This window comes from Rhinatrema bivittatum, chromosome 5 (assembly GCF_901001135.1).
Source record: "Rhinatrema bivittatum chromosome 5, aRhiBiv1.1, whole genome shotgun sequence".
Classification (NCBI taxonomy): domain Eukaryota; kingdom Metazoa; phylum Chordata; class Amphibia; order Gymnophiona; family Rhinatrematidae; genus Rhinatrema; species Rhinatrema bivittatum.
In genome coordinates, this window is record NC_042619.1 from 312327455 (window position 1) to 312347347 (window position 19893).

The 19893-nt window shown below is 46.3% G+C and overlaps 1 protein-coding gene across 1 annotated transcript in view; it reads left to right on the top strand.

The window, feature by feature from the left end:
• The first annotated feature begins 7614 nt into the window (after positions 1-7614).
• Positions 7615-19893, top strand: part of LOC115092906 (neuropeptide Y receptor type 1-like) — a 33521-nt gene continuing 21242 nt past the window's right edge. The window contains exon 1 of the mRNA XM_029604321.1: positions 7615-7810. The gene's annotated coding sequence lies outside the window, so the exon portion shown is untranslated. The remainder of the gene's footprint in view (positions 7811-19893) is intronic.

Consider the following 19893-nt stretch of genomic DNA (forward strand, 5'->3'; position numbering starts at 1 on the left):
GAAATGGAAAATGGATCCACATGAAGGAAACAGGAAACAGCATAAGGACTGGCAAGTCAGGAGCAAAGCAATGATAAGGAAGGCAAAGAGAATCTGAAATGTAAAATGTTACAAAGTTCAAGCTAAAATGTTACAATGTTTCAATGTAAAACAAGAAGTCTACATTATTAGACTCCTCTGTTACACTGTAAACCGGTGTGATATGTCCGCTGAACATCGGTATAGAAAAACAAATAAATAAATAAATGAAGCTTGCCGTGGAAGCAAAAACTCATAATAAAACATTTTCAGGTACATTAGAGGTAAAAAGCCTGTGAGGAACTCAAATGGACCATTAGATGATCAAGGGGTAAAAGGAGCACTTAGGGCTGACAAGGCCATAGCAGAGAGACTAAATGAATTCTTTGCTTCTGTATTCACTGAGGAAGATGTAAGAGATATACCCATGCCAGAAATGATATTCAAAGGTGATGATTCAGATGTACTGAAACAAATCTCAGTGAACCTGGAAGATGTACTAGGGCAAATTGATAAACTAAAGAGTAGCACATCACCTGGATCAGATGGTATACATCCCAGATTGCTGAAAGAACTGAGAAATGAATATTATGGGAATGCTGGAGGCCATGACACAACTGCAGAGGAGCTCCGGAAAGCGCCGAGGCAGGCGAGGAGTGTCCAAGCACAGGCTAGAAATGCAGAACCTTGACCTCTGCTGAACCTGATCGCATAGAAGACACCCAGCAACGCAATGTTGCTCTCTGGAGTAGCCCTCCGGCCACTCGATAGCCCTTTTGGACCTGTGGTACGGGAATGGCAGATGCGACAGGATGGACAGAGGCTGAGGGCTGTAACAAATAGGTTCAGACAAAGACTCAGGATACTTGGAGTGAGACAAAGACTCAGGATACTTGGAGTGAGACGAGACTCAGGATACTTGGAGAATTGACACAAAGACTTGAAGGACTGAGACGGAACTCAGATTGGTTGAAGAAGGTCTGAGACGGAACTCAGATTGGTTGAAGAAGGACTCCGAAAGAGTCACAAATCAAGAGTTCTGAATTGGTACTGCCACACCAAGCACCCTATACAGCCAGTCAAGGCAGGTAACAGACCATGTTGGTGGTTACCCACTCAGGTTGCTTGGATGGTTCAACGACGAAGACTCCGGCGAGGCCCGCACCGAGGCGTGCCCTCCACCGCCAATCAAGGCCAGGCGCAGACCACGCTGGTACGGAACAGGTTTATGCAGAGTTCATTCACATGACTGAGGCAAACGCAAGGGGCTCCGAAGACCCGGACAGGATTCAGGATACAAGGCTCAGGATACAAGACTCAGGACTTGGAACTCTGAACTTTAAAAGCAAGGGTCTTCCGGAGGCTTGCTCTGCTGATGAGAAGGACATCTGGATACAAGATCATCTGGACCCAAGGACATCAGGAGAACAAGACATCTGGGACTTCAGGGGATCTAGAAGAAAGAACAACTGGAACATCAGGACATCTGGAATTTGACAAGACAAAGATGCAGGATTAGACAAGAGACCAACACGAAGACATGGAATTCCAACATGGAACGGAGTGCCTAGGAGAAGCTGGATGCAGAGAAGTCCTAAGGAGGACTGGCTTCTTGCGAAGGCAACAAAGCAATGAAGACAGGCCCTTTTTATAGGGCTGAAGAGGAGGCTCCCACGATGACATCATAGGAGGACCACTCCCACGCTGGCCCTTTAAGAATAGAGAGGAGGTGCGGCCCTGCGCCTAAGGAGATGGATGACAGGACCCTGGAGAGCGGCGCCCCCGCCACTGCACAGTGCAGGAGGAGAGCTGAAGCAGGAACTACGCCGCAGAACAGACCCCGAGGTCGGAGGCGGCACTCTGCCGCGGAGGAGGGGACTGAGGGTGGCTCCAGCCACTGAGCAGGTTCCAGGCACCCAAAGAACCTACGGCAGCCCTGCTAATGCAGGGAAGGTGTCAGCGGCCACTGGGCTGAAGAGGAGCTGGAACGGCACCCCGCCATGCGGGGCTCAGCGTCAACGGCCTCCAGGCCATGCAGGAACGCTGACGGCAGCTTCCTGGTAGCAAGGACAAGATCCGGGCGGCTCCAGCTGCAAGGTAATCATGGCAGCGGTTCCCTCCCATGCTCTGCAGAACGTCAGTGGCCTCCGAGCCGCATGGGGACAGGCAGCGGCCCCGGCCATGCAGGGAACGTCAGCGGCCTCCGGGCTGCAGAAGAAGCCGAAAAAGGAGGTAAGGAGGGGTGAGAGGTTGCCCGTAGCTCCGGCTGCGGGCAGAATCATAACCATGAAATTGCAGATCTGCTATTGGAGAAGAAATGGCTGATGGGAGATATGATAGAGGTCTATAAAATAATGAGTGGAATTGAATGAGTAAACATTAATCAGTTGTTTATTCTTTCAAAAAGTACAAAGACCAGGGGACATACAATGAAGTTACTGGGTAATACATTTAAAGCTAACAAGAGAAAATATTTTTTTACTCAACGCATAATTAAGCTCTGGAATTCATTGCCAGAGGATGTGGTGAAAGCTATTAGTGTAGCTGCATTTAAAAAAGGTTTGGACATGTTCTTGGAGGAAAAGTCCATTAACAATTATTAAGGTGGATTTGCAGAAATCCACTGCTTATTCTTGGGATAAGCAGCATAGAATCTCTCTACCCCTGGGGATCCTGCCAGGTACTTATGGTCTGGATTGGCCACTGTTGGAAACAGGATACTGGGCTTGATGGACCCTTGATCTGACCCAGTATGGCAACTTCTTATTCTTATGTTCTAACAGTGAATCACACCATCCAGTGATCCCTGAATCCCAGGTGATCCCCCACTATAACATCAGAAACACTCTCCCTATTTGTAAGCACCAGATCCAGTCTCGCTCCCCTTCCATGTTGCTCCACTTACCAACTGCCAAAATAGCTCTTCCTGCAGTCAGTCCAGGATCTCCCTGCTTCTAGATGACACTGCAGCTGGGTTGTCCCAATCAACATGTTTATTGCTGATATGTAAACCGCTTAGCATGGTTTTTCTATTATAAGCGCTATATAAAAACGTTTAATAAAGAAACATCCAGTAGACTGAAACCACCTTAGCTATAGCACCTTCCCCTTTCATGGCAATTTTGGGCATGTTTTCAACTAAATCTCTATCCATGACGTCTGTCTGTGAAGGGGAACTGTGCATCTCACCAGCATTGGTGGATACTCCATTTCCTCTTTCCAGAATAACTCCCCAGTGTCTACTCTGTACCTTTGAAGCCTGCAGATGTGTTGCTTTAATATTATTTTTTACATAAAGTGCCTCGCCTCCCTTTCTTCTTCCTCTGTCCTTCCTGAATAGACTACAGCCTGGTATAACTGTATTCCAGTTGGGTTTCTCTGTGTATCCTGTCTCTCTGACTGCCACTATATTCAAGTCAGCCTCTTCCATGACGGCCTCCAGATCACTGTGTTAAATATTTTCCAAGCTATGAGTCTTAGTGCAAATAGCTTTCTGGATGTGGTCCTTCCTCACATTTCTCTGTATTAAGTCTTTAAGGATTTTCATACCTGATATTTGTACTTATCTGAGGGCCTTGTCCACCCATTCCCTCTATTATCCTAGTTTAAAGGGCTCCTCGAGGTTTGCTAGGCTGTTTCGGTGTTACTTATTTTTATAGATGTAAGCAGAGGCAGTGAAGGAAATGATTTAAAGAACAGGGAATCGAATGTTTGTTTTAAAGGATATAAACAAGGCAGCATATAAAGTTATTCTCTAATGTCCTGCATTTGTTCATTCTCAGAAAGACATAGCATCGGGTTTGAATATTTATTAGTTTAAAGTTGTTAAATATGCATTCAAGAGTTGGCTTTCGCACGTTTTCTATGAGAAGTGTCTCGTTAACTGAAAACATGAGGGAAGCGTCATTGATAAAGAGCTTACAGCCTGGATTTGGGCCGACGAGCTGCAAATACCAGGGCCAATGTTTAGTCTCTATCCCTCACTGCCTACCAATGTGTCCTAAAGTCACCCGGAGAGCAGCCAGTGCCCCCCGGGTGGGGGAGGGGCAGGGCATCACAGGACTTGACATAAAGGATGCCAGCGAGCCACAGGACATGAATTCTCGACCTGAAAGCAATCAATAGGCCATGAAGCCACAGATTTCCACTGGAAAAACCACCAGCAAGCCACAGAGCCGAAGATCTGAAGCAAAGCTTTGGCACCAAGTCATGAGGTCAGCCATACCCCAGGCTTTAGGGAAACACTGGAAATGGAAAAAAAACATTGCTCTGCTGGTTCCTGTATTTTAAATTTGTGGATTTACTATTGCGGGCGTGGACCCTAAGGCCGAGATGAGGTTGACACAATCTGCAGGTCCCTACCATTGGCGGGTGGACTCAGACGAGGCAGAGGCCCAACTAGAGCTTTACCAGCCCTCGTTCCCCTCAGGGTCAGCCTTTGGGTGCCGGGACCGGCAGGTCCTAGGAGGGGGCCTCTGCGGACGGCAAGGATTCTTCGACGTAGCAGGGTCAGCGTGGACTGGGAACAGGCGTATACTGAGATGGGCCAGGATCAGTGGCAGAGATGTCGAAGAGTCAGGCAGTTGTCAGAGACAGGCGACAAGTCAGGCAAATAACGTGTATCTGTCCATAGGGCAGGAGGGACATGTAGGCAGGCAGGAAGGCAAGGAGCAGAACAGGTGGGCAGATGAAGCGACGGAGACCTGGAAACTGACCACAGGAACTAGAGACAGAGACAAGGGGCCCTGAAAGGGAGGACAAAGAAGAAAACCAGGAACTGAAGACGAGGATCAGGAGCTCCTGAGGCAACTCACACTAGAAGGACGGTAGGGAGTCCGGTTGCCGAGGCATCGAGGCAAGGCTAGCAAGACCTTTTAAAGGCCAGCATGTCCGAAGTCATCCAGGGGCGCCGCGGGCCCTTTAAATTAAAGTGCGTCATGCGCACACCTAAGAAGAAGTGCAGGAGTGGCAGCTTCTGCTGCGCATTGGTGGAGTCTCGCTGCGTTGGAGAGTGGCCAACTTAGGCGGAATCGCTGGCGGCCTCCTGCTGCATGCTCTGGAACTGGGCCTGGAGGTAGGAGCAGCAGTCCCTGGGGCAACCTGTGGGCTGCCGATCATAACATTTACCAGTTAATAAAGGAGAGGGCTAGTAATACCTCCTGAGAATGCCATCCAGATTCTTATGTGACAGTGAGAACCCCTCTGAGTCTCCACTCTAACCCAAGCTCCATGTGTGACCTCAACTGAGGTGCATTGGCAGAGCTGGGTGTGTGTGTGCGTTTCTGTGTCAGTACTGGAATAACAGGGCATGCTACAGGACAGGATTGAGGTGCATTGGCAGAGCTGGGTGTGTGTGCGTTCGTGTGTCAGTACTGGAATAGCAGGGCATGCTACAGGGCAGGATTGAGGTGCATTGGCAGAACTGGGGGTGTGTGCGTTCGTGTGTCAATACTAGGATAGCAGGGGGTGCTACGGGGCAGGATTGAGGTGCATTGGCAGAGCTGGGTGTGTGTGTGTGTCAGTACTGGACTAGTAGGGGATGCTGTGGGGCAGGATTGAGGTGCATTGGCAGAGCTGGGTGTGTTTGTGTGTGTCTACTGAAATAGCAGGGGGTGTGCTGCAGATCAGGATTGAGGTGCCTTGGCAGAGCTGGGTGTGTGTGTGTGTCAGTACTGAAATAGCAGGGGGGTGCTGTGGGGCAGGATTGAGGTGCATTGGCACATCTGAATGTGGGTATCAGTACTGGATTAGCAGAAGTGTGTGTGTGTGTGTCTTGATAGGGTCCCAGCTCTTGCCTGCACTGTACCTGGCTTTATTTTTTTCTATTTGCTGATTTAAAAAATTCCAGAAAACTAAAACGTAATCTAGACAGAGAATGAAAGGTGGAAGAAAACCAGTTTCTTAGCAACCCTGGCCTCTTTTCTCCTCCTCGTCCTCTGAATTCTGACTCCTCTTCTGCAGGAGCTTTTGTTTCTGTATACTGATATGAAGTTCTTTCTTGATAAGAATGTTTCACTTCTTAGTTTACTCCATAGGGTGAACCATTACTTGAAAAGCAGAATGCACAGGGAAGCTGCGAGTGCAGGCTGAGCCTCTCCCTTTCACCACCTCCCCTAACACAGACTGAGCCTCTCTCTGTCCTAACCCTATCAAGTCTCTGTCTCTTTCTACCCACACCCCCCACCACAGCTGAACCTCTCCCACCCCATGAGAAAGAAGGCCTCTCTCTGGCCCCCACCTCTCCTCCTGCACCCCCCCCCCACCCCTTTTCAAGACAGGAAGAAGCATTCCCTGTGCGCCCCCTCCCCTAAGACAGGCTGTCCCCATGAGGCAGGATGAGCCTCCCCTTGTCACCCCAAGATGGATTAAACCTTGAGCCTCTCTCTGCCTCTCCCCACCCCCCTCCCAAGACAGGCTGAGTCTTTCTCGTATCCCCCTCACCCCCACCTAAGACAGGTTGAGTCTCTCTATGCCCCTGCCTCTCTTATTCCACCCGCCACCAGGACAGGCTGCGCTTCTCTCTCAACCTCTCCACCCCGCCCCTCGACTATCGTCTGTGACACTGACAACTGGTGGGTGCCCCGAGTACCACGGCAAGGGAAGAGGGGCCCAGCCCGGCCACGGTGGATCCCATTCTGCCGCGGCCGAAGAGAGGACTAGGGAGGGGCCTCATCAGTTGGGGGGGAGGGAGGGGGAATTTGCCCTAAATCTGGCCCTGCTCCTCCTCCTCAGGCAGACTGAGCCTCTCTCTCTTACCCCACTCCCACAACCTCCTAAAGACAGGCTGAGCCTCTCTTTCTCCATTTTCACTTCTCCTCCCCGACAGGCTGAGCCTCACTGCCCCCTCCTCCCAAGATAGTTTGAGTCTCTCTCTTAGCCCACCCTTCCTCCTAAGAAAAGGTGAGCCTCTCTTATGCCACCCCAACCCCCTCCTAAGACAGGCCGAGCTTCTCTCAGTCCCTTCTCAATACAGGCTGATTCTCTGTCCCCCCCACCTCCCCACCAAGATAGGCTAAACCTCTCTTAACCACCCTCCCCCTACCCCCTCCTAAGACAGGCTAAGCCTCCCTCTTACTCAACTCTCCACCCCCTCCTCTGACCCTCCACATAATAGACTGAGCCTCTCTCTTACCCAAGATTGGCTGAGCATCTCTTCCCCCACCTCCACCTATAACAGAAGCAGGGCTTCTCTTTGCTCCACTCCCCACTCCCACCCCAGATATGCTGACCCTCTCCCTTACCCCACTCCCACCTCCCTCCTAAGACAGGCTGAGCCTGTCTCTGCCTATTAAATCTGCTTTGCTTCGAAGGTAGATATTTTGTCTCTTTTCCCCTTCCTCTCCCTCCCTGCAGCCTCTCTCACTTTCTCTCTCCCTCCCTCCTTTCCACTTCTTTTCCCTCTGCTCCTCTCAGCCTCCCTCTCCTTTCTCTTCTTGTTTTTCCATCTCTCTTCTTTTCTTATTTCGGTACCTTCCTCTCCCTCCCTCTTCTGTCTCTTCGTCCTTCTCCCTCCCCTCCTCTTTCCATCTGCTCCCTGTTTCTCCCTCGCCTCTCAGTTCCCCCCTTCTTTCCCTCTCCCTCCCCCCACCCCCTTCCTTCTTAAGACATCCCTTCTGCTGTCAGAGCAGCGCCCTCCTCCTCCTCCTTTTCAGAGAAGCAGCGGCCAGGAGGAGAGGGAGAGTGGAAAGGGAGGAAGGCAGAGCCGCTGAGCGCTGGCTGGAGAACGCAGCTGCGGGGGGCCTGGGGCAGGTGTACGGCATCCGCGCGCTATGTGCCAGCGAAGGGCTCCGAGGTGAGTGTGCGGGCACCTGACGGGCTCCACAGAGAGGCGGGGAGGGAGGCGGCTGAAGAGATGCTGGGGAACTCGGCTCCAGAAATTCTAACCCGGGCTAGATGCGATCAGGGAAAGAGGGAGGCAGGCAGCATTTTATTCGCTGTCTGTTCGCACAAACTCATGGAGCAGTGCAGGGAGCCCTTCACCCTGGAGAGTCAGGCAAGCAGACGGATGCACTCTATGCACCCCTGCTCTTTATTCACTCTGAACCAACTATTTATTTAGGATGCAAATATTTCTAGGTATATATTGGAGCATGCATGTATGGACATGCTTCTGTGAGCATGTACTTTTTCCACGTGGGTTGCCTACTGTATATGTACGCTTATCTATTTATGTGATTTCATGTGCACATGTGTGTGCTCATGTTTATGTATGTGATTGCATGTATATAAACATGGTTTTCTTATAACTATGCTTGCCTATACACATATTCTTGTGTGATTGGGAATATGTTCTCGTCTGTGTGTCTGTTCTTGTATGTATGCATGTCTTGTGTCTACAGGTGCTTTCATATGATTTTGTGCATCCTCCTCTGTAGACATCTTCGCGTGTAGTGTACACGGTCTCATGTATGTGAATGTGCTCACAGCTGTATATGAGTGCTCATGTGTTTGTGTGGAGGGAGTTGGTGATTTATGTTCATAAGCAGTAGGGATAACTCGGAATACGAGCGAGTCGGGTTTTTAAAATATTTTCTTTATTTAACAAATAGAGGTTTGGTTGTGATTTATTATCACTGGATGGAGAGGTGCAGGGAGATGTTCTGTTTGCATGAAGGTGTTGCAGTGGGGGTGTTGAGAGACTGTGTGGGGGCAGCAAGATGATATGAAGCCTGGTGTATTCAGTCAGCGTTGTCCCCGTCAGCGGTAAAAGCAGTGGAGAGCTCAGCTGCTCCATGCAGACTCGACACAGGGCACTGCAAAGATGGGAAGTCAATAGTGCAAAAGCAAAAGAAAATGAAATTAAATTCTGCAGACCCCAGAGGGACTCGGGATACTGTGTCACAACCTAAGAGGATTCTCTGAGAATGGTGCATCCCGTCCTAGAGAGACTGGGAATAGTGTGCATCATCCCAGAGGGGCTCAGGGCGCTGTGTCACAACCTGAGGGCTCTCTCAGAATGCTGCATCCCATTCTAGAAAGACTCTGAAAATAGTGTGCTCCATCCTAAAGAGACTCTGGGAATACCTCGTCCTCTCCTAGAAGGATTCAGGATAGTATAAGAACATAAATGCCATGCAGGGTCAGACCACGCCCAGCATCCTGTTCCAGACAGTGGCCAGTCCAGGTCACAAGTACCTGAGAGGCTCTCAAAGAATAGATTCAGACCGTCTTGCTTGTAACCACTAACCAGGGATAAGTAGTGGCTTTCCCAAGTCTACATGGCTGATAATGGTTTATTGGCTTTTCTTTTAGGAACGTGTCCAAACCCTTTTCAAACCTAGATATATGCTAACCACTTTCACCAACAACTCTGACAACCAATTCCACAGTTTAAGTGCATGCTGAGTGAAAACACACTTTCTCTGATTTGTTTTAAATGTGCTACCCATTAGCTTCATGGAGTGACCACTACTCCTAGTACTGTTTGAAAGGGTAAATAACCATTCCTAGTTTACCAGTTCCACACCAATTATGATTTTACAAACCTCTATCACATCTCATCTCCTCTTTTCCAGCTGAAGAGCCCTAACCTGTTTAGCCTTTCTTTATAGGGAAGTTGTTCCATCCCTCTTGCATTCTGGTTATCCTTTTCTGTATCTTTTCTAGTTCCCTATATCTTTTTTGAGATGGGGCAAGCAGAAATGCACACTCAAGGTGCAGTCACACCACGAATCGATACAAAGGCAGTATGATATTCTCATTTTCATTATTTTGCTAATAATAACATTCAGTTTGCTTTTTCAACTGCTTCTGCACAGTGGGCCGAGGATTTCAAAGCAGTGTCCACAATGATTTCAAGATGCTTTTTATAGTTGGTGATCCTAATATGGAACCCAGCATCATGTACCTATAGTTTGGATTAATCTTCCATGCAAGCATCATTTTGCACTTGTTCACATTAAATTTCGTCTGCCATTTAGACACCAGATCCCCTAGTCTTGCAAGATCCTCTTGCAATTTCTCACAATTGGCTAGTGATCTGATAATTTTGAACAATTTTGTGTCATCTGTGCATTTGATCACCTCATCCATTACTCCATTTTCCAGCTCATTTACAAATATATTGAAAGGCACTGGTCTGAGGACAGATCCGTGGGTCACTCCATTATTTACCTTTTTCCATTGAAAGAAATGACCATTCAGTCCTACTTTCTGTTTCCTATCCTTTAGCCGGTTACCAATCCACAATAGGACATTACCTCCAGTCTCACCTTTAAAGGATTATTTGGGAATAGTGGGTTCCATCCTAAGAGGACTCTCTGAGAATCATATGTCCCATCCTAGAGATTTCTGGGAACAGAGTGCCCCATCCTAGAAGGCGTTTGGGTATAGTGTGTCCTATCCTAGAGAGAATTCTGGAATCTTAAGTTGTGACCCCTTTCATTGGAGTGAAATAATAATCAAAAGATTTTATAGTGCATGAGCTTATGATACCACAGAAGCCTCTTCTTTGGATGGGATTTCTTCTACAGAGATGTGTCCCATCTTAGTTACTGTAGGAATAATATTTTACCTTGGAGCAATGATCCCCAAATCTGTCCTCAGGTACTTGCAGTAAGTTAGGTTTTTTAAGATAGTCACAATGAATATGCAATAGAAGTAATACATGCAAATATATCTCATCTATATTTATTATGGATTCCTCAAAACCTGATTGGGAGTCTCTAAGGACAAGTTTATTATAGGAGTGTTGAAGCATTAGTTGTGGAATTGTGTGTATATGATATGAAGAAAGAATGTGAATGATTTATGTGTATGATAACTTGTGTGCCAGAGCAATAATTTCATGTCCTAGTGCAGGGTATCCAATTCCGGTCCTCAAGAGCCATAAACAGGCTTTCAGGATCTCTGCAATGAATATGCATGAGGTAGGATTTGCATGCACTGTCTCCATTGTATGCAAATATATTTCATTATGAATATCCTGAAAACCTCCATCCTAGTCCGACCTAGTGCTATGAATTGCCATTGTGATATCCCAGGTGTAGGCAACTCCAGTCCTCGAGTTCTGCAAGCCGGTCAGGTTTTCAGAATATCCACAATGAATATGCATGAGATAAATTTGGATGCAATGGAAACTATGCATACAAATGCATCTCATGAATATTCAGTCTGGATATCTTGCAGCCTTCTAAGACCAGAGCTGCCTATCCCTGTGATATCATAAAATCCTGTGGATATATTGTGCTATGGATGTGTGCTGGCTAGTACCAGTAGATGAAACTTTAATAGGTCACAAAAGGATGGGGATTCTTATATAAACTGTGCAGAGTGTAAGTGTGAACATATGAGGTGTGACTGAATGAGTGCTGAAAGAGTGTAAAGTTGTGAAATAAAAGAAATAGAATAAGAGAGAGAGAGTGTGCACATTGCAAATGAGATTCTAAAATTAAAGTAGACCAAAGTGATTTTTAAAAGGCAAACACACCATCCACAGCAAGGAAAGTAGCAGAAGTTCTCTACAAGAGACTTTTGCATGGGAAACTTTAGCTAGGGTTTAAAAATAGGGGAAGGTTGTTCAATTTTTTTTAGGGGTGTTATCTAATAGAAACAAAGAAGAATGTCTTTCCTCTAAGTGTGAAAGAGTTTTTACAGTGGGAAATCATTCCTGTGAGAAGGCACAGCAGCGCTCCTGGTGAAGGTCACACCAGCCCCAAGCAGGAGTTATCATATTTGGGTCTGAAGGGTGCCAATGGTGAATAAAAGGCCCGTCTGTATTTGGATGAATGGAGGTTTCTGGGCAGGTCTTTGGGCTGTGTGAAAGGCATTAGTAGCTTCTCCTACGCACTGTGAAAGTCTTTTTTTTGGGCTATGACAAATATTTTCTTTTCTGCCAAACAGCTTTATCTCCTTTACACTTGTCAGTCAACTTTTTTTTCACTATTCACCCAAGTCTAGAGACCCAAGAGCAATTGGGGTGAATTGACACCTGTGATAATTCTCTCAGGGAATCGTGGGACCCATCCTACAGACTCTGGGAATCGTGTGTCCCATCCTAAGCGTGTTTCCTGGAAATATTGCCCTCTATTATAGGGTGGATTGACTTCATTAGGTTGCCTGTGAGAGGAGTAGTCTAGTGGTTAGAGCAGTGGGTTGGAAACCAAGGAAGGCAGGGGCTTAAATCCCACCGACTGCTTGTAATCTTGGGCAAATCCTTTCACCATCCATTGCTTTGTGGTATATTTACTAAGCCACAGGAGTCACTTTGTATCATATGAGGGGGACAAAAGAGACTATGTTTGTGTGCTCCAGGTTCCACCACCACCAGGGCTATCAAGATTAAAAAAAAAAAAAGGTGGAGGGAAGGTTTGATTACTAGAAACATGGAAATGATGGCACAAAACGACCAAATGATCCATCCAGTCTGCCCAGTAAGCTTATGGTAGTATTTGCTGTGCCATGTAGGTTACCCCATGCCTATCAGTTTCCCAGACAGTCAGAGTCAGGGCCCTTGTTGATTGCTGTGGAATCCAATCCCCTGTTATGTCTTGCTGTTGAAGCAGAGAGCAATGTTTGAGTTGCATCAAAGTATCAGTCTTGTCGGTTTAGGGTGGTAACCGCCTCAGCAGCAAGTTACCCCCATACTTATTTCCTCAGACGTAAAAGTCAGGGCCCTCAGTTGCTGAATGAATCCAATTCCCCTTTTCCCGCTGCCATTGACGCAGAGAGCAATGATGGAGTTGAATCAACAGTATCAAAGCTTATTGGTTAAGGGTAATAACCACTACACCATCAAGTTACCCCCATGCACTCTTTTCTTCATTTCCATCCTCTAGCCTTTAGGGATCCACAGTATTTATCCCATGCCCCTTTGAATTCTTTCACTGTTTTGGTTTTCACCACCTCCTCTGGAAGGGCATTCCAGGCATCCACCACCATCCATGAAGAAATATTTTCTGATGTTGGTTCTGAGGTGCCCTCCTTGGAGTTTCATTTCGTGACTCCTAGTTCTACTCATTTCTTTCCAATGGAAAAGGTTTGACGTTTGTACATCATTAAAACCTTTCAGGTATCTGAAGGTCTGTATCATATCTCCCCTGCATCTCCTCTCTTCCAGGATATACATATTCATGTCCTTTAGTCTCTCCTCATAGGTTTTCTGATACTGACCCCACACTATTTTGGTAGCCCTTCTCTGGACTGCCTCCATCCTGCCTCCATCCTGTCTCTATTCCTTTTGAGATAGGGGCTCCAGAACTGAACATAATACTCCAAGTGAGACCTCACCAAGGGCCTGAACAAGGGCATCACCACCTCCATTTTCTTACTGGTTATTCCTCTCTCTATGCAGCCCAGCATTCTTCTGGCTTTAGTATTGCCTTGTCACATTGCATCGCCATCTTAAGATCGCCAGAAACTATCCCCCCAAGATCCCGTTCTTGGTCTGTGCACATTAGCCTTCCCCTCCCCCCATCTCATACAGCTCTTTTGGATTACCACATCCCAGATGTACGACTCTGCACTTCTTGGCATTGAATCCCGGCTGCTAAATCTTTTTACCTCTCTTCAAGCCTTCATAAATCACTTTTCGTTCTTCTTACTCCTTCAGGCATGTCCACTCTGTTGCATATCTTGGTATCATTCACAAACAGACAAACCTTACCTTCTATCCCTTCCGCAATGTCGCTCTTAAAGGTACTGAACAGAACCGGTCCCAATACCGATCCCTGTGGCACTCCACTTAACACAGTTCTCTCTTCAGAGTAGGTTCCATTTACCATTACACGCTATCTCCTATCAGTCAACCAGTTTGGCGCTCACTCCAAGCTTCTCATTTTGTTCACAAGCCTCCTATGTGGAACAGTATCAAAAGCTTTGCTGAAATCCAAATAGATGACATCAAGTGCTCTTCCTCGATCCATTTCTCTAGTCACCCAATCAAAAAAAATCAATCAGATTTGTCTGACAGGACCTTCCTCTGGTGAATCCATGCTGCCTTGGGTCCAGCAAGTTATCGGATTGTAGATAGTTCAGTATCCTTTCTTTCAGCAGTGTCTCCATTAATTTTCCCACCACTGAAGTGAGGCTAACCGGCCTGTAGTTTCCAGCCTCCTCTCTGCTACCACTCTTATGAAGCGGGATCACAACCGCTCTTCTCCAATCTCGCAGAACCACTCTCATTTCCAGGGATTTATTGAACAGGTCATTTAGCGGACCCGCCAGGACATCTCTGAGTTCTCGTAGTATCCTGGGATGTACCTCATCCAGCCCCTTGACTTGTCCACATTCATGTTTTCCTAGCTCTTCCATATATACTCTTCTGTAAAAGGAGTTGTGTCTAGCCCATTCCTTTCTACGGTCTTGTCAACCAGCAACAGTCCTTTCTTCAGGGTCTTCTTTAGTGAACACAGAACTGAAGTATTTGTTTAATATTCCCGCCATTCCTTGTTTGTCTCAGCACATTGCTCCTTGTCATCTTTCAATTTCACTATACCACTTCGGGCTTTCCTTCTTTCTCTTATATATCTGAAAAATGTTTTGTTACCTCTTTATCTCTTGGGCAATCCTTTATTCAGCTTGATATTTTGCTTTTCTGATTTCTTTCTTCATCTCCCTCATTTTCACCAGGTATTTTTTCCTGTGTTCCTCTTTTTGGGATCCTGAATGCTGATCTTTTTGCTTTTATTTTTGCAGCCATCTTTTGAGAACCAAATTGGTTTCTTTTTCCTTGAACTTTTGTTTACTTTTTTAACATATAGATTTGTTGCCTTTGTAATAGCTCCTTTTAATTTAGCCCACTGTTGTTCCATCTCGCCCATTTTCTCCCAGTCTTCTACTTCTTCCTCCAGGTACATCCCCATTTTATTAAAGTCCGAATATTTGAAATTCAAAACTCAAGTCTTTGTATGACTTCTTTGTATCTTATTCACAATATCAAACCATACGGTCTGATGATCACTTGTACTCAGGTGGGCACCTGTCCGGACATTAGAAACATTATCCCCATTTGTGAGCACTAGGTCAAGTATCACATCCTCCCTCATGGGTTCCATTACCATTTGTTTGAGCATAGCCCCTTGGAAGGCATCCACTATCTCTCTATTTCTCGTAGATTCCACAGAAGGGATTAGTCTACATCCAGCAGATTAAAATCTCCAATGAGCAACCCTTCTTTCCCATCTTTTCGAGTCTAAGATCAGATCTCTGTCCAGCTCTTCTGTCTGAATTGGAGGCCTATAGACCACACTGATGTAAATAGAAGCATCATAATCTTTTTTTTAGGCTAGCCCACAATGCTTCTTCCCTACCCCACGTCACTTGCATTTCAATTGCTTGGATATTGCTTCTGACATAAAGTGCTACTCTTCCTCCTTTCCTGTCCTCTCTGTCCTTCCTTAATAGGTTATAGACAGGGATGGCTATATCCCAGTCATGTGACTCTGTAAACCATGTTTCTGTAACAGCAACGATTTTCAGATCCGCTTCCACCATTAGAGCCTGCAGGTCTGGGATTCTATTGCCCAGACTATGAGCATTTGTGCTCATTAGAGATGTGAATCGTGTCCTCGATCGTCTTAACGATCGATTTCGGCTGGGAGGGGGAGGGAATCGTATTGTTGCCGTTTGGGGGGGTAAAATATCGTGAAAAATCGTGAAAAATCGTGAAAAATCGAAAAAACGTAAAATCGCAAAACCGGCACATTAAAACCCCCTAAAACCCACCCCCGACCCTTTAAATTAAATCCCCCACCCTCCCGAACCCCCCCCCCAAATGACTTAAATAACCTGCGGGTCCAGCGGCGGTCCGGAACGGCAGCGGTCCGGAACGGGCTCCTGCTACTGAATCTTGTTGTCTTCAGCCGGCGCCATTTTCCAAAATGGCGCCGAAAAATGGCGGCGGCCATAGACGAACACGATTGGACGGCAGGAGGTCCTTCTGGACCCCCGCTGGACTTTTGGCAAGTCTTGTGGGGGTCAGGAGGCCCCCCCCCAAGCTGGCCAAAAGTTCCTGGAGGTCCAGCGGGGGTCAGGGAGCGATTTCCCGCCGCGAATCGTTTTCGTACGGAAAATGGCGCCGGCAGGCGATCGACTGCAGGAGGTCGTTCAGCGAGGCGCCGGAACCCTCGCTGAACGACCTCCTGCAGTCGATCTCCTGCCGGCGCCATTTTCCGTACGAAAACGATTCGCGGCGGGAAATCGCTCCCTGACCCCCGCTGGACCTCCAGGAACTTTTGGCCAGCTTGGGGGGGGCCTCCTGACCCCCACAAGACTTGCCAAAAGTCCAGCGGGGGTCCGGAAGGATCTCCTGCCGTCCAATCGTGTTCGTCTATGGCCGCCGCCATTTTTCGGCGCCATTTTGGAAAATGGCGCCGGCTGAAGACAACAATATTCAGTAGCAGGAGCCCGTTCCGGACCGCTGCCGTTCCGGACCGCCGCTGGACCCGCAGGTTATTTAAGTCATTTGGGGGGGGGTTCGGGAGGGTGGGGGATTTAATTTAAAGGGTCGGGGGTGGGTTTTAGGGGGTTTTAATGTGCCGGTTTTGCGATTTTACGTTTTTTCGATTTTTCACGATTTTTCACGATTTTTCACGATATTTTACCCCCCCAAACGGCAACAATACGATTCCCTCCCCCTCCCAGCCGAAATCGATCGTTAAGACGATCGAGGACACGATTCACATCTCTAATGAGCACAAATGCTCATAGTCTGGGCAATAGAATCCCAGACCTGCAGGCTCTAATGGTGGAAGCGGATCTGAAAATCGTTGCTGTTACAGAAACATGGTTTACAGAGTCACATGACTGGGATATAGCCATCCCTGTCTATAACCTATTAAGGAAGGACAGAGAGGACAGGAAAGGAGGAAGAGTAGCACTTTATGTCAGAAGCAATATCCAAGCAATTGAAATGCAAGTGACGTGGGGTAGGGAAGAAGCATTGTGGGCTAGCCTAAAAAAAAGATTATGATGCTTCTATTTACATCAGTGTGGTCTATAGGCCTCCAATTCAGACAGAAGAGCTGGACAGAGATCTGATCTTAGACTCGAAAAGATGGGAAAGAAGGGTTGCTCATTGGAGATTTTAATCTGCTGGATGTAGACTAATCCCTTCTGTGGAATCTACGAGAAATAGAGAGATAGTGGATGCCTTCCAAGGGGCTATGCTCAAACAAATGGTAATGGAACCCATGAGGGAGGATGTGATACTTGACCTAGTGCTCACAAATGGGGATAATGTTTCTAATGTCCGGACAGGTGCCCACCTGAGTACAAGTGATCATCAGACCGTATGGTTTGATATTGTGAATAAGATACAAAGAAGTCATACAAAGACTTGAGTTTTGAATTTCAAATATTCGGACTTTAATAAAATGGGGATGTACCTGGAGGAAGAAGTAGAAGACTGGGAGAAAATGGGCGAGATGGAACAACAGTGGGCTAAATTAAAAGGAGCTATTACAAAGGCAACAAATCTATATGTTAAAAAAGTAAACAAAAGTTCAAGGAAAAAGAAACCAATTTGGTTCTCAAAAGATGGCTGCAAAAATAAAAGCAAAAAGATCAGCATTCAGGATCCCAAAAAGAGGAACACAGGAAAAAATACCTGGTGAAAATGAGGGAGATGAAGAAAGAAATCAGAAAAGCAAAATATCAAGCTGAATAAAGGATTGCCCAAGAGATAAAGAGGTAACAAAACATTTTTCAGATATATAAGAGAAAGAAGGAAAGCCCGAAGTGGTATAGTGAAATTGAAAGATGACAAGGAGGGTGGGGGATTTAAAGGGTCGGGGTGGGTTTTAGGGGGTTTTAGTGTGCCGGCTCACGATTCTAACGATTTATAACGATAAATCGTTAGAATCTCTATTGTATTGTGTTCCATAACGGTTTAAGACGATATTAAAATTATCAGACGATAATTTTAATCGTCCTAAAACGATTCACATCCCTAGTGCTCATAGCTTTCCAGCATCTCTCCTTCAGGTTACTGCTCTTCTTGGACTTCTTTTGTGCCTTATTCAGCTGACTTCTGTTATCCCCTTCACCCATTTCTTTGAGATTTGGGGGGGCAACATTCCAATTTCCTTCTGCCACTCCCGCCCGCTAATTTAAATGCTTTATGGCATAAGATTTGAATTTATTACTTATGATCTTTTTTCCTGCACAGATAGATGTAAGCCATCTTTGACAGAGAGCCTTTTACTGTTCCATACATGGCCCCAGCCCCCAATATATCCAAAACTTTCTTCGTTACACCAGGTTTTGAGCCATGCATTAAAGTTATCTATATGGCTTAGCTTCTCCTTCCCCTTTCCATGAGCAGGTAACACTTCTGAAAGGGCAATTGTCTTTGCCATGTCACTAATCTGCTTTGCCAGAGGCTGGAAATCTCTCTGAACCACTTGGATGTTGGTTCTAGCAAGGTCCTTCCCAGATGGATGATAATATCAACTTCAGAGTCCTTACTTTCTTCTTTGATTGCATTGATTATCTGAATAGCATTCCTACCAGCTGCTGATCCTGGAAGGCTTTTAACTATAGTATTTCCCTCAAAGAGTTCCCAAATTAGTGCCTCTTATGACCGAGTCACCCAGCACGAGCTTTTTCTTATGGTTATTGGTTGTATTATGGAATTTCTGAATGTACTGGGTTCCTTCTTTCCTTTCAGATACCACTTCAGTCTCCATCGCTAGAGCTTCTTCATTATCTAATACAGAGAAGGCATTTTGTGCTTGTGTCACTTGAGAGAGTAGGTGTCTTTGTTTGGGAAGGAGGGGTCAAGTTTGCCACTCTCGTCTTTTAGCATTTTTTAAAATTCTTTGGCTACCTTAAGGGGCAGTGAGGAAGGGACTCTTGAGACTCCCTGTAGTTTTGACGTGGCAGAGGGAACAGGGGTGCATATCCATAATTGAGTAATATTAATACAGATATTATCACTTTCCCCTTTACTTGTGCAGAATTTATCCTGCAGTGTGCCCGGTGGCTGCATCACATGTATATTTTTATGGTTCTACGACTGTCAAGTGTAAAGCAGTGTGGTTGCTGTGTAGTCACTCGTTGTTCCCTGTTCCAGGTCATTTTTTAATATGTTAAACAGCACAGGTCCCACTACCGATCTCTGTGGAACGCCACAAATAACATTTCTCCATTTGAAAAACTGACCATTTAGTTCTACTCTCTGTTTCCTGTCTTTTAATGAATTACCATTCCACAATAGCATGCTGCTTTCTATCCCATGACTTTTTAATCTCTTGAGGAGTCTCTCATGCGGGACTTTGTCAAATGCTTTTTGAAAATCCAAATACACTGTACCAACCACCTGATCTTTATCTACATGTTTATATACACCTTCAAAAAAATCTAAAAGATTGATAAAGACTCCCCTTTGCCAAAACCATGTTGACTTTTCCCTATTAAGCAATGTCTAGTTATATGGCCAGTGATTTTGTTTTTAAAATAGCTTCTATCATTTTGCTCGGCACTGACATATAGGCAGGTATACAGCACTGACATATATATATAGTACCGAGCGTCTGCTTGCTTCCATAAAGTGCAGTTACATTTTCTGTAGTGTAACCAGAGACACAATTTTTGTGTAAGCAATTAAAAGTTGTGCTAATGAGTCACTCAGTCCCTGTCACAGGGAGACTCCACCTTTAAAACAGAGAGACTCAGACCTGGATTTAGGCATAGGTCAGCTACCTAGAGCGCCAGATTTGGAAGCCACCACACAGCAAGGAGAAGCCTGCCTCTGCTTGCTTTAGTGCTGTGTGCCAGCACAGCTTCAAAGGAGTGCCGCCACAGCAATGACATCTTAAATCTGACCCCGGAGAGACCCCCCCCATCGTTATAACAGGGCGACTGTCGCTGGAAGGTAACCATTCTGCTGGGGTCACTGGGCTACGAGGTTGGGTTTTGGTGGGTTTGTCCTGCTTT